Here is a 13,299-nt window from a genome sequence, read left to right on the forward strand (position 1 = left end):
CGCTTTCCCATCTGTTCTGGAGGTCTCACAGTTTTGTTCAATATGTTTACATGTGCTGATTTTTAAAAGGAAATCTAATAGTGTAGTGCTTCTCTACTTGAATTAGAAAAAGATTTTGAAATGAATGGACCCAAATTGTGAACCAAATCAGAATTCATAGAAAATGACAGGTATAGCTATAGGTACAATATCAGAGGAGCAAAGGAAGGGAAGTTGCCTTCACATTTAAAAACTAAATCAGAGCAATTCCATAAACAATAATTCTATACAGTACTGAGTCCACTCTCTTGTTACCATATATTGTATAACAAATCACAGATTTTTCTACACTAGGTACGCAGGATGTAAAGGCCTGGGATGGGGGGCAGGAATGGAAAGCTTCAGAGGGGAGGGAGAATTTCCATAAAATTTCCAGAAAAAACATTCCGGGGTTGGGGAAAAGACCCCCCCATACCTGGAGGTAAGTCCCTCTGGTATGCACGATCCCAAGGGCAACACTAGAGAGTAGTTATTCTAAAAAGTCAACACAGTCCAAAGTCAAACAGGGCAGGTTCTCCTCTTTGCGGAAGCTCCAGGATCAAAAAACCTGGGGTCAGTCTCAAAGTCACAGTCCAGTGGAGCTCCCAAGCAGCCAAGCCATGGTCCATCAATGGAGGAAGCTGAGCAGACACAGAGCTTCTGCCTTGCCTCCCTTTCAGCCTTCCAGTTTGGATTGGCATATCTGGGTTTGCTCCAGCTGAGCAGTTGTGTCTCTCCACTTGATGGGCATGTAACCCTCACCTGCCCTAAACCTCATCCAGCTGCACAACCACAAATGCCTCCCAGACCTAACGAGCCCCATGATCTCCACCTGGTCAGCTAGTGAGCTGGGCCGTGTTCCCTTGCCTGCCTCAGTTTCCTGGAGTGCACTTCCTGCTGTTCCTGGTGCCTTAGAGCTTGCTGTGTCTGCAGAGATGTGTTACCTCCCCAGGCTCCTGTGAACTGTCAGCTGCCCCTTTACTGTCCTCTGATGTTCTGTGAGTACCTAAGTCCCCAACCTCCCTTTCCCCATCTTCAGCTTGCCCTGGTGTGTACCAGTCATGGCTACACCCCTTGCTGGGATCCTCTTCCCCTTCCTTGGTGTTCTGCTGGTTCATGACATTGAGCAATAATTCAGATTTGTTTGTGGTGAGCTTATATGACAGTAAGCATTCAGCCTGGTTTCATCTGGATTTGTTTGACCATCAACTGATCATTATCCTATACCAGGCATCCCCAACCTGCAGCCCTCCAGATGTTTTGGCCTACAACTCCCATGATCCCTAGCTAACAGGACCAGTGGTCAGGGATGATGGGAACTGTAGTCCAAAACATCTGGAGAGCCGAAGGTTGGGGATGCCTGTCCTATACTTTTTAATGCATTTCATCACTTTGCTAACCATAAAATGTCTGGGAGGGGTTCAAGTGGATTTGTTGCACCACTTCACTAAATTTTCAGTTGAATGTTTCAGTCTTGAGGTGACCTGATGGCTTCACTAACCTATGGAATTGTGGGGACTGTTTGTGAATGGACTCAGACATTCCATCAAGTACTTTTTTTACACATACACAGTTCTCAAAAGGTCCTCATGGAGGAGCCATGATAATCTTTAGAAGGGTCAACAAAGGTATGGATATACATGTGTTATTTGGATGACAACTGGACTCAGGGCACACTAGGCTCTGTAGTTCTCTATAGTTCTCAGCCCTGCTATCTGCTTAAATATGAGGGTAGTTCATCTCTGGCCATATGCTGTAATAATAAGGGTGCCTATCTTCACACATTAGTAATAATCAGCCTTCACACATTTGGGATTAGAGGGGAACGGTTGCAGATCACATGCCAGCCTAGAATCAGACCTTTTTTTGATATACATATCACTTTTGACCATTAATCTCACTCAGTAGCATGACAAATTGGGGTTTAAACTCTTTATGTTGCCTCTGTGCAAAGCCTGAAATAATTGTTTTAGGATTCTGTATGCTAGGATGGGCTGGTGGCACTAGGCCTCATGGCCAACCCTCGACGTGCATTGTTGTTGCTGTTCTTTAATTTAATTTAAAATATTTATAATCCTGCATTTCTATCCCCTCGTGGTCCTTTGCAACTCTATGGTTCCATGATTCTATCTCAGCCAGAGGCAGCTGAAGCAGCTACTCCTCACCATCCTCACTGACTTGCCCTTTGGGGCAGGCAGAGGAGAAAGCAGGAAAGTAGGGATAATGGCAGCCATCTACCCTGTTCACCTGCCATTTCCCTCTGGGCAGGGATGAAGGTTGGGTCTCCATCATGCTGCTACCAGTTTGCTTGCCTCCCCCTTGGCTGGTTGAGTGAGTGCATGGAAGGAAAAGCAGCTGCCACCACCAAAAGCAGCAACACTGAGGGATGGGGGCAATGAGGACATATTGCCAAAGCTCCCCAAAACCTCATTTTGTCATTGCCCAGCAAGCAACAACTGCTCTGCCAAGGTTTCTAGGCAACAGTGAGATACAACAGCACAGTGCTAGGGCAGATTTAACAAATTTGGGCCTAAGTCAAGCCACACTGAAGCCATGTTTTTATTCAGTCAGCCATCTTGATTCAAAATGGCATCTAACTATAACCAAACATAGACAAAAACCTGCTCCAGGGGCCACCGTGTAAAATTTGGTTATGATATTTATGATTTGGTTATGATTCTAGGTGTCCAAATGCACAGAGAACAGACAAACTACTTTCCAAAACATATACAATATGAAAATTGTGGTGGTGGTTGAGCTCACCCTGACTCACGTCAAACTGGCTCAAATAAGATAGGAAGCTTTCTCTGAAATGGCGGCGGCGGGGGGGGGGGGGGCATGCCAGCCTAGAATCAGACTTCCATGTGTCATATTTTCCAGGGACAGTCTCGGATTTATAGAAGTCTTCCCAGTTTCTAATTTGATCCTGGAATGTCCCATTTTCCCATAGGACATCCCTATTTTCATCAGAGAAATGTTGGAGGGCATGGAATTATCCAATCCCCGAGCCATCTGAAGACAGCTCTGTACAGGGCAGGTTTTTATTTTATTTTTTTATAATAATATTTATTGAAAGTTTTAAGCAATAAACAGACAAAGATAAACATACAAAACATACAAGCAAAACATAGGGTAAAGAAAAAAAAGAAAGAAAAAGAGAAAAGAAATAACACAATATCAACTATTTAAATATCAAATTTTCATAGCTTTTTGGACCTCCTCACATCTCCCTTTCCTGCGTTCCCGATTATAAATTTATAGGCAGCAATTTATCACCTTGTTTCCATACTTATGTTATAATTTTCAAATACTATGTATCCATCTTTACATATTTTTATCATATACTTAAAAACCTAATTTAGACATGGTATTACTCCAAATTACTTCTTTTTTTCTTAAATATCACTTATTCTCATATTTCTTACAGTTCAGTTATTAGTGCCATGTTATTTTCTATCCTGCATTTTCTTAACATTCATACAGCTTATAGTATTTTTGCAAATAGTCCTTAAACTTTTTCCAATCCTCTTCCATTGTCTCTTCTCCCAAGTCTCGAATTCTGCCAGTCATTTCTGCCAATTCCATGTAGTCTATCAGTTGCGTCTGCCATTCTTCCAGCGTGGGCAAATCCTGGGTCTTCCAATGTTTAGCAATAAGAATTCTTGCTGCTGTTGTTGCATACAAAAAGAAAGTTTGGTCCTTCTTTAACACCCTCTGGCCAACTATGCCCAAAAGGAAAGCCTCTGGTTTCTTAGGAAAGGTATACTTAAATACCTTTTTCAGCTCATTATAAATCATTTCCCAGAAGGCCTTAACCCTTGGGCACGTCTACCAGAGGTGAAAAAAAGTCCCTTCAGCTTCCTTACATTTCCAACATTTATTATCAGGCAAATGATATATTTTTGCGAGCTTGACTGGAGTCATGTACCACCGGTATATCATTTTCATAATATTTTCTTTCAGGTATATCATTTTCATAATATTTTCTTTCAGGGCATTACATGCCGTAAATTTAACACCGGTGGTCAGGTACAGGGCAGGTTTTTAATGCTTTATTATGTTTTTATATGTGTTGGAAACTGCCCAGAGTGGCTGAGGCAACCCAGTCAGATGGGCAGGGTATAAATAGTGAAATTATTATTATGGAATAGGACGTCTGTATTTTCATGGGATAAATCTTGGAGCTTATGGGGATCATAGTGCTTGCCTTGTATTTCAGGTGATCCCTAGGAACAATTATTTATTTTCAAGCCCAGAAATAGAAGTTGTGTTGCTATCAATAGCCATAAGCCTGCATCTTAAGGCCTTTGTCCTTTAAAAAATATGTCGAATTTAGCACTTTAAATGGTTCTCAAGATTTGGATCGCAAGCTGCTGTGGATGGGGGGGGGGAGTGTAAGGGTAATACATGCTGCGTCTCTGTGCCAAATCAATTGAATATTCCACTCCACATTGCGAATATTCAGAATTCATGCTGTTTAAATAGGCCAAACATCTGCTCCGGCTCTTTAGAGTTCCTCAGCAGCAGTCACACTCTTGTACGTCACCATCACCAGGGTTTGGAATAATCATGGTGCCAAAAACACCCCTTCCAAAATCTGCGAAAAATCCAGTTGCATTTCAGACTCCCATTCAGGAGTCCACAGATGCTGGCGTTATCATAACATCCTCTCCCTCCCTTTTTTGCAATTCAGAGGTAGCTTTAAAACATGCTGTTCCCAAAAGCCGCACTTTCTGCTCCCCCTTTTTCCCCAGTGCATATTATTCATTAGGAGCCTAATGTGAGTTTCAGACTGTACTGTGCGTCTTTGACAGAAGGGCATATGTGCCTGGCCATGTGCTTGAGACAGATAAGTACATAAACAGCATATTGGCACCAGACAGACATCTGTGCCTGGGGGGGGGGGGCGGGCGGGCGGGAAATGCTTGTGATATGTACATGAATGACATTTTAGCTTTAATTAAATCCACGTAACACTGAAATGAAGGCTTGATCCCCCCCCCTTACATGTAAATATCAGGAAGAAGGGGTTGGTTTTTGTTTTGGGGTTTTGCAATATTTTCATGCCTCTGTCACAATATAACCTTAGGCCTTGCAATAAAGTACTAATTAAGTGCCTGCCATGACATGTCATGTAGGGACTGTACTGTCAAGTATATTGCAAGGACAGTTGGGTGCTAACAGGTGGGATCCGTGTTAGAAGGCACAGGCTAGAATGCACAGTTTTAAGGGATGTAATGGGATCCAGCACCCTCCTGGAGCTAGTCCTGTCGCAATTAAAATGCGCTTTGTACTTTTAAACTTAGTTTTAGTAAGTTGGCAACCCTGAAAAGCAGAAGCACTATGACCAGCTTGTACATTTGGCAACCTAGCAAAATAATAATAATTCTTAGACATTTATGCATATATTTATATACAAAGCTTTTAAAGCATGTATCAAATCCATTTATTCTGTTCTATCCTTTAATTATTAGTAAAGCTGTGTTTGTAAACTGGTTAGAAGTTTAACTTTAAGCAGTTTTGCAACCTTAGTTACTTCCCAAGAAAAAAGAAGAAGCTTTAGTAGTTGCTTGGTAACCACATTCCAGATGTATGAGTGAAGTTGGTGTATGTAAGGGAGAAAGTCCTTGGAGCTGGGTGGGTATGTACGCTATTCTCTTACTGTATGAATTAAGGATTAGTCTGTTTAGGATAGTTCCTTTACTCCAACTTATACAGTGGTACCTCTGGTTGTGAACAGGATCCATTCCGGAGGCCTGTTCACAACATGAAAAGAGCGCAACCCGCAGCTGAATGTCTGCGCACGAGCGAGTTGCAATTCGGAGCTTCTGCGCATGCGCATGAAGTCATTTTGCGCTTCTGTGCATGCGTGAGTGGCGAAACCTGGAAGTAACCCTTTCCAGTACTTCCGGGTCACCGCGAGACGTAACCTGAAAGAACGTAACATGAAGCAAACGTAACATGAGGTATGACTATATTCCGCATTTCCAGGGCTATTCTTCATCCTTGCTGTGACACTTGGTTAGCAAATAGATGTTTCAACCTTCATTTTTGGTTTGGTTGTTTGTCCTGGTGTCCCCGCATTCACCTTTTGCAAAGAAAAGATCTATGTCTCAGACTTGATCAAGCTGGCATACATTACACAATTGTTGTTTGAAGTTCACAGTCAAGTTCTATCCCAAACTGGGTTTGCATTCTCTTCAACTGTCCTGATTTTCCCAGGACAGTCCCAGAATTACAGAAGCCACCCCAGCTTCTGATTTGATCACGGAATGTCCTGTGTCCCCCCTCCAAGCAGCGCCACTGCTCAGCTCGGAGGAGAATTTCCCAAAACTACCAGAATCTCTGGTAACTTAACACAATCCTTTAACTTAGGGCTTAGCTACCCTCATCGTTATAACTGCATTATAAAAGTGAGACAGCAGATGGCGCTGTAGAGCAGTGATCTTTCACCAATGGGATTTTCCATTAAGAGCTTTTATAACGTGTTTTGCTGTAGCTTTTCTATGTGTGTAGGTACAGCCCTAGTCTCCCACACATATCCTATTCACAACTGATACTGTGACTGCTCAGGTTGAAGTATAGTGTCTCAAGATGCTTGTGTGCTGCTAGGAATTTCTACTGTGGCTTCTGTCCATTAGTTTCCTTGACTATCTCAGTGTAGCCATACACAACGGAGTCAGCTTTAAAGGCTTGGGGGCTCTGAGATCCACCAGTGCTCACACAGACAGACACATGCATTTTCTCCCATTATTTACAGGAATCAGAATGTGACCATTTTACCTTTAATCTTGGAGGAATTTAACACAGTTGGGGTCAGGTGCTACTGTTTCCCTTTCATGAGAAAAGAAACAGTTAATGAGATTCCAAATGATTATATATACAATGGTACCTCAGGTTACATATGCTTCAGGTTACATACGCTTCAGGTTACAGACTCCGCTAACCCAGAAATAGTGCTTCAGGTTAAGAACTTTGCTTCAGGATGAGAACAGAAATCGTGCTCCGGCAGCAGCAGGAGGCCCCATTAGCTAAAGTGGTGCTTCAGGTTAAGAACAGTTTCAGGTTAAGAACGGACCGCCAGAACGAATTAAGTACGTAACCAGAGGTACCACTGTATACGTGTGTGTGTATACACACACACACTCACACACACTCACTCACTCCCTGATAGATAGTCTCTCTCTCTCTCTCTCTCTCTCTCTCTCTCTCTCTCTCTCTCTCTCATCTCTATCATCTATCTATCTATCTATCTATCTATCTATCTATCTATCATCTATCTATCTATCTATCTATCTATCTATCTATCTATCTATCATCTATCTATCATCTATCTATCTATCCATCTATCATCTATCTATCTGTCTATCATCTATCTATCTATCTATCTATCATCTATCTATCTATCTATCTATCTATCTATATCTATCTATCATCTATTATCTATCTATCTATCATCTATCTATCATCTATCTATCTATATCTATCTATCATCTATCTATCTATCTATCATCTATCTATCTATCTATCTATCTATCATCATCTATCTATCTATCTATCATCTATCTATCTATCTATCTATCTATCTATCTATCTATCTATCTATCATCTATCTATCTATCTATCATCATCTATCATCTATCTATCTATCTATCTATCTATCTATCTATCTATCTATCTATCTATCATCTATCATCTATCATCTATCTATCTATCATCTATCTATCTATCATCTATCTATCTATCATCTATCTATATCTATCATCTATCATCTCTATCATCTATCATCTAGGGCTTTTCCCCCAGACAGAACTCAGTTCCAGCCCTTCTCAGTTGGGCACTATTGCCATTATAAGAGAGCAAGGGAGGCATTCATGCTGAGTTCCTGCACCTTTTTCTCTAGAAAAACAGCACTGAATATAACTATATAATTATTTTGACATGTATATTGATATATGTATTGCACAGAGATGGATTTAGGGAAGTGTGACCAGTTTGCTTGCATTGGGCATAGAGGTTTGGAGGTTCCACTGGGGACACCACAATTATGATTTACATTGGAACAAGAGGGGGAGGGGTGCCGAACGTTGGAGTCGCACAGGATGCTGCTGAAATTTGAGACCCTAATACCTGCCATGTGGGTATTGAGCTAGTGGGATTCATTTTGCTGGCTTGAATCAGGCCCAATGTGTCTGAATTCCTCATAGCCACAAACCTGACATGTTTTAGCCAACTTTTTCAGTAGAGTTAGGGCTCCCATCTGCACTATGCATGCAGTAGCGTACCACTTTAAACAATAATGACTTCCTTCAAAGAAGCATAGTTTGTTAAGGGCATTGAGAATGGTTAGGAAACCCCTCTTTCCCTCACCAGGGCTTGCCCAAGACATTTTGACACCTGAGGCAAGTCACAAAATACCTCCTCACTAGGGAAGAATGGGTGAGTGAAGATCTGCATCAGGAACAAGGGGAGGGAGAGAAAACAGGATCTGCTGCCACTATGGATTCTGCTGCCTGTGGAAGTTGCCTCACTGGTTGGTCACAGAGCTACAATTCTCAGAGTTCCCTGGGAAGAGGAAGTGCCTGGTTTCCCCATGCTGTTTTCTTGTATTGTATTCTTAGCAGGTGCTGCCAGTCCAGCAGTTATTAACTCGCTTCCAATGTACGCTGAGGTTAATTAAGATGTAAAGTGCTTACTGCAGGTCACAGCAAATTTGCTGGAGGACACCTTCAGGTTATCCTCATGACCTTTCAAGAAGCACAGATTTCCCCATATACGCTATCTTTGCAAGGGCATTCTTCTGTTCCAACAGATGCAAAGCAGGATGAAGGTGAGAGTGAACAATTAGGTGCCGATTTCAAACCTGAACAGACAAGTCATGGCTGCACCTCGGTGGGGGAAAAGGCACTGGTTTGCTGGTAGGAAGGGGTACAATTCAATATAGATGTCTATTGGAATGTTTTGCGTATATTTATAAAATCAGAATATTTCTCATATGTTAACTGCATTGACGCATCTGAATCAATGTACATGCACTTTCCCTTGTATATAACTAGTTCTATCCTAACACAGTTTAAATGTGCTTTGTAAATATAATTTAATCAATGGGCTTTAAAAATACAACTCCAAATTGGATTGCGACCAATGAATTGTACATAGGTTTTATTATTTTTTTGAAAGTATCATTGTCATGATTTAATAAACATAGGGGATAACAGCATGAAAACTGAATCAGCAATTGTGATTTCCATTGAATAGTTAAAAGTATCCTTTCCATATTGTACCGCAACAACATCTTATGTTAAAAGCATAGCAATTGCTAATGGCTGAAACTGTTCACTTGTAGCTCTGTTTCATTCCAGTTAATGAATAGTGTTTTAAAGTAAAATTGCCAGAGTTGGCCGCTATTGGTTCTGTCAAGTTAAAAGGAATACAGACAACATAAGATGAACTACTGGCTTGTTATTCAGGAAGGAGGAGAATTTTCAGGGAGCTTTAGGTAGAAATAGGATGCAAGCAAGGAATCACAAGATTTTTGAGCTCCCAAAACCTTCAGTCTTTTTCCTGTCACCCACAGTCTTTATTAATTCACTTCTACTGACAGAGAGGTTGCCTGGACACTTCTGCCTATTTCAGTGGCTTAGCCAATCAAAACAACCACTGCCTGCATGTCCCTCCCCTGTCTCCAGTTTCTCTTTCCCATAGAAATGACTTGTTGGTGTGTGAGCATCTACTCTTGGATTTTCTTTTTTTTCTTCAGCAGAGTTCTTTTTACAAAGAACTCCATCTTTTACTTCTTTACTGCAGCAGCAGCATTCCAGCTATCTCTTAGTGAAATGCCCATTACGAGAATAAACACCATTTGGTTCTGTTTCTGAGTCTTTATTATTTACAAAACTTTACACTGGTCATTAATACAGAAAAAACAAACAAAGAAACAAACACAATCTTTCTCTCTTTTTAGCCATCTGGCTAGAGACCTAATGCTGACTTATTCACATACTCATTTACACTGACCCAGATTTAGTTGATTGCATGCCCTGAGAAGGACACCTGTTGCTGGGGAAATTCCCCATTGCCTAGCAACTTGTTCAGGGCCATTTACAAGTTTCAAGTTTCAACAGCCCTCCTAACTTGAAATGCTGCCTTGAACACCTGGTAATTTTATTTTAATTTAATTTTACTCAGTAAGACACAATTCCATTGTCAGCATTTTAAATTTTACAGCAGTCAAAGGCTTTGTAAAAATGTCTGCCATCATAAACTCTGTGGATCAATACCTGAGCTTGATCCACCCTTTAAAAATGCAGTCTTTCATACGCGTATAGCATATATTTAAGTGTTCTGTTTTAGGTCTACATTTTTCTGATTTGGTCATACTTATACATGATTGGTTATCCTCAAATACCATTGCAGCTTCTGGAAAATTTAAATATAGATAATTGAAAAGTTGCCTGTTAAGGAACCTGCTGCTGGGGAAATTTTCTGTTGCCTAGCAACTTGTTCAAGCCAATTAACAAGTTTTTTCTAGAATATTCTAACAGGGCAGTGGGTTATTTTATCCAGTCCCTCACCTTGTTTCTCAGTAAGACATCATGGAGCAGGGGAAAGCAAGCTAAAGATTATAGCAAGCTAGGGTGAGCAGGACAATGGTAGCCCTCCATGTCAATCAGCCTACCTAAGCCAATCAAAACCATGTATTCTTCCTGGGATGTGGTGAGAAGCCTTTTTGGAGAGAAAAGTGTGACTCCACACAAGGTGAGGGTCCTGCCAGATGAGATGCTACAGGGAGTTGAAAGTGATCGAGGAGCCCAGCTGCAAGGCACCCAGGTGGAAGGGGCGGCGAAAGTGATCCAGTGTGGATGAGGGGCTGGGACTGCAAAGAGATGCAGAGAGTAGCTGAAGGCAAGGGGCAAGACAATGCCTTGGATAAGGGTGAGCTGACTGGAGCTGAGGGGCTGCTTCTGATTGATTTCTCCATCCCCTGGGAGCCTGCTGTGGAAGAGCAGGTGCAGGAGGAAACTGCCTCAGAGGAGTGTGAGCTGCAAGATGGACATGAAGAGCTGCTCTCCATGTGTGCTAGCAATGCAGGGGGAGATGCAAGAGGTGTGTCTGCATTGGCAAGAGGAATCAGTGCCTCCAGAGATGCCAGAAGATGAGGCACAGCAGGAGGAATAGAAGGTGCATGTGAACATGCAGGAAGAGAAGCCGGCGCCTGAGGAAATGGTGGTGGAGGAACACATGCAAGAAGAGCCAGAGAATCAGCAAGCACCTGCTCTGTTGGGTGAGATAAAACCTTCCAATCAGTTTGCCCCATGGGTGCCCCAAGATGGCCTTGCAGGGTGGGGACCAGCCCCTATACTGGGTGCAGCCCAGGGCCCCATGGGCTCACCTTCTGGTTCCATGAGTTTTGGAGGAAAGAGCTGGGCTTTGGGAAGGAGGCATGAAGCTCTGACAGAGTACTCGAGTCCTCCTTCCTCCTTCCTAAAGCCTAGTTAGTGCTTTCCCAGCTTTGGGAAGAAGGGGGGGCTCTAGGGCCCTGCCAGAGCCATTGGGCAAGTGCTGGAGGGGGTGCCAAATTTTGGACTTGCACAGGGTGCCATAGTACTGAAGTGCACACCCAAGTGCTGTAGCACACGTCTTCCTGTGCAGCTCCAATCCGTCCTGTTCTTGGGGGCCCTGGCTGTAAGCTAGCACAAACCATGGCTGTGTTGAGGTTGTGGTTTGCTTGCAGGAATGAGTGTGGTCACAACTCATGATAAAATTCTAATGGAACGTACTGCATATGCTTATAAAATTAGAATATTTTGCAAGGCACGTTCTGCAATGGAGTGGTAAATAGTTAACTTGAATCAACAGCTGCATTAATGAACGTGCACCTCCCTTGGCATGTAACCAGTTTCTGTTGTTCTGAACTGTTGGCCTTGATCCCACCACAGAGTTTCAATGTGCTTATAAATATAGAAGAGGGCAGGCAGTAGATGGTGGTGGTTGTGCCCAAAACAGTGGGGTCCTGAGAGCTCTTGGGGGCCCTGGCTGTAAGCTAGCACCAGCCATGGCTGTGGTAAGGTTGTGGTTTGCTTGCAGGAATGAGTGTGGTCACAACTCACGATAAAATTCTAATGGAATGCCCTGCTAATAATAAAATTAATTTATTTTATTTTATTTAATCCCCGCCCTTCCTGGTTTAAAAACCGGGCTCAGGGTGGCTAACAGCAGATATAAAATGTGACTTAAAACAGCATAAAATACAACATAAAATGCAGCATCAATATCAATAAAGTTCAAGAATTCAGGGGTCATTTTTTTTTGGGGGGGGGGGGAAGGAACCCAGTCAGTAGACATCAAATGATCACCAAGGCTAACTGGCCAAGTTGGTCCTACTAGGGCCAGCAAGGAGACCAGGGAAGAATTTAAACGTGGGGTCCCAGAAAGGGTTTTGTCATAGAAGAGGAAAGGGGAAAGGGGAAAAGACGATCAGGCTAATTCAAATTGAAGGCCAGGCGGAATAGCTCTGTCTTACAGGCCCTGCGGAAAGAGATCAAGTCCTGCAGGGCCCTAGTCTCGTGGGAGAGAGCATTCCACCTGGCCCTGGTGGAGAATAGTTTGGCTTCCTTAGGGCCCAGGATCTTTAAGCTATTATTATCCATGGACCTTAGGGTCCTCTGCGGGACATACCAGGAGAGGCAGTCCCATAAGTATGAGGGTCCTAGGCCGTATAGGGCTTAGAATATTTTGCAAGGCATGTTCTGCAATGAAGTGGTAGAGAGTTAACTTGGATCAACAGCTGCATGAATGGACACGCACCTCCCTTGGCATGTAACCAGTTTCTGTTGTTCTGAACTGTTGGTCTCAATCCCAACACAGAGTTTAAATGTGCTTATAAATATAGTGAGATCAATGGGCTTTAAGATGAATTGTGGTTCCTGAATTTCCCATAGGTTATATTACTTTCCAAATTAGTTGTTGCCATGATTTAAAAAAACCTAGTTGAGTCGTGCAGGTTGGGTAATGGCCAAGGATGATGGGAGTTGCAATTAAAAATAATTATTGAAGGCTGCTTCAGCCTGTATTGCTGACATTCCCAGAGGCCTGAGCTGACATACAATGACCTCCCGCAGCAGCAGTCCAGGCTGCCTCAGCTTGCAGACACTGGTTCTTCACCTTTCACCTGCAATGCATTCAAAAGTATGGGCAGGTCCCCCAGGCACACAGAGGCAGTAGCAATTAAGTACAGCAGTTAAGCTATTATTGCAGTTCAGTACAGTTGTACCTTGACTC

Source organism: Podarcis muralis, chromosome 5 (genome assembly GCF_964188315.1).
Source record: "Podarcis muralis chromosome 5, rPodMur119.hap1.1, whole genome shotgun sequence".
Taxonomy (NCBI): Eukaryota; Metazoa; Chordata; class Lepidosauria; order Squamata; family Lacertidae; genus Podarcis; species Podarcis muralis.